At 43.3% G+C, this 2,500-nt stretch overlaps 1 non-coding gene across 1 annotated transcript in view; it reads left to right on the forward strand.

The window, feature by feature from the left end:
• The first annotated feature begins 2,365 nt into the window (after positions 1–2,365).
• LOC146446008 (small subunit ribosomal RNA) overlaps positions 2,366–2,500 on the forward strand; it is a 1,800-nt gene continuing 1,665 nt past the window's right edge. Inside the window, exon 1 of the ribosomal RNA XR_014863050.1 lies at positions 2,366–2,500. This exon is cut by the window's right edge and continues 1,665 nt beyond it. This is a non-coding gene — a ribosomal RNA (small subunit ribosomal RNA).

Below are 2,500 nucleotides of genomic sequence, written 5' to 3' on the forward strand. Positions count from 1 at the left end.
CAATTCTTTTCTAAGTGAAAAGTCCTCAAAATTTTTAGAAAAACTCTTAGAAAAATTGTTTGGTATGAGAAGGACCTCGACTTCGAAAATTCTGTGGTGTGGGGAGGTCTTTTGACCTACCAAAAAAATTGGTGGTGTGAGGAGGACCTCTGACTTAGAATTAGGGTTTGAAATGGGGTTAGGGTTAGGGTTAGGGTAAGTGTTAGGGTTAGGAAAAAGGTTTAAATGATATTTGGAGAGGTTTTTCGGGTGTTTAGAGGCTATTTATGCTATGTAACGAGTATTTGCTTATATACTTGCTTATATACTTAGGTCAACAATTTATAGCAAAAATGTGTTCCAGCCAAGTTCTTTTAGACGCTCTTTCGAATGGCAACATTCCCGATTGAAAATGGCGACCTACCAAAATCCGCACTTTGCTTCCCCGTCCATATAGAGGTGAGTATTTGACTTTGCTTCCGTCAGAGTCAAGGAAACACATTGAAAATGGAATCAGCATACAAGAAAACCTAGTTTGGGATAGGTTTTGTGCCTTCCGTGGTATTATAACCATAGAACTGCTCCTGAGGGGGGTAGGGTAGGCCCACCAAAAAGTGCACTTCTGGTTAGGTCGCTAATTTCTAAAATAAATGTGTCCCAACCAAGTTTTTTTGGACGCTCTTTCGAATGGCAACATTCCTGATTGAAAATGCCGACCTACCAAAATCCGCACTTTGCTTCCCCGTCCATATAGGGGTGAGTATTTGGCTTTGCTTTCGTCAGAGTCAAGGAAACACATTGAAAATGGAATCAGCATACAAGAAAACCTAGTTTGGGATAGGTTTTGTGCCTTCCGTGGTATTATAACCATAGAACTGCTCCTGAGGGGGGTAGGGTAGGCCCACCAAAAAGTGCACTTCTGGTTAGGTCGCTAATTTCTAAAATAAATGTGTCCCAACCAAGTTTTTTTGGACGCTCTTTCGAATGGCAACATTCCTGATTGAAAATGCCGACCTACCAAAATCCGCACTTTGCTTCCCCGTCCATATAGGGGTGAGTATTTGGCTTTGCCTTTGTCAGACTCAAGTAAAAGCATTTAAAATGGAGTCAGCATACAAGAAAACCTAGATTGGGATAGTTTTTCTGCCTACCGTGGGATCATAACCATAGAACTGCCCCTGAGGGAGGTAGGGTTAGGGTTAGCGTTAGGGTTAACGTTGGGGTTAGGATTGAAGACAGAAGATTGGTGATGTCAGGAGGACCTTCTTAAAACAAACAGAAATACACTTATTAGGGGACTAGGGCCAGTGGACTCAGAAATGTCTTTCGTAGCAGTCTCCTATAAGAGTATTTTTCTCTGATTTAGGTGACTCCTCCTCACACCACCATTTTTCTTAGTCGAAAGACCTCTTCACAGCACGACTTTCCTGATGGATTTCTATGTAACTGCTCGTGCTGAGAGGTGTGTCGAAAGTTGATCATGTTCCCGTAAAATCTGAGGTCTCCACTGTCTAGCGAGGTACTTACAGTGAATATAGTGAATTTTTCAAAAATTGGAGAATTCTGACTTTTGCGATGAATTTTAATGTAATTGGTCGTGCTGAGAGGCGTGTTAAAATTTGAACATGTTCCCGTAAAATCTGAGGTGAGAATTAGTGAGGTACTTACAGTGCGTATAGTGACAAATCTTTAAAAGCGTGAAATTATGGGATGTTGTGGCTTCAATGGGTTTTTAAGATGTCACCAGTCATTTGGCATGACTTACAAACGATTTGGCTGGTTGTGGGTTCGATTTTCAAAATTTCATTTTTTTCGCGTTTTTATTTTCTGTCTACCATATCATGCAGTCTCCTTATTAGCGTTTGGGGGTTATAGTGTGGGCAGGTTGGTCGCAAAGGTTCCGAGAGGAGCTGGCTAGTAAACCCTGTCCCTTATGTTCCACGGCGGCAAGGCGGAGAAATAGAGGGCAGAATTGACTAACGGGCAAGGAAAGTTGGGCTTGTAGCTTTCCTTTCGAAGGAGGGAAAAGATGATGCCCGAAAGCATTGTCACTGTAGTGGCAGGCAGAGTGTAGATGGAAGTTGTGTACGCTAGCCTTTGGCTAATGATAGAGACAAAAGAGCAGGAGGATATTTTCCTTCGCAGAAGCACTTTTCTTGCCTTCCTTCAGCTCGCTTGGCGAGTCTGACAGGTATGCCTGAACTGTGCACGGGTCCAGTTGTGAGAAAGACGTGGCAAACAAGACGGGGTTTCCCTTGACCGAGGGACCGTGTGGTCCGTTTGGCTCATGGGTTCCCCCCGTGGAGGCAAAATCTAAGAAAGCTTGCTCTCCCTCTGCGGAGGGGGGCCGCTTAGCAAGGAACTTCTGTTCCCTGCGGTGGATAGTTACCTGGTTGATCCTGCCAGTAGTCATATGCTTGTCTCAAAGATTAAGCCATGCATGTCTAAGTATAAGCACTTGTACTGTGAAACTGCGAATGGCTCATTAAATCAGTTATCGTTTATTTGATTGTACCATTAC

The sequence above is a fragment of the Pavona decussata genome, unplaced genomic scaffold, assembly GCF_977016875.1.
Source record: "Pavona decussata unplaced genomic scaffold, jaPavDecu1.1 SCAFFOLD_3694, whole genome shotgun sequence".
In the NCBI taxonomy this organism is placed as follows: Eukaryota; Metazoa; Cnidaria; class Anthozoa; order Scleractinia; family Agariciidae; genus Pavona; species Pavona decussata.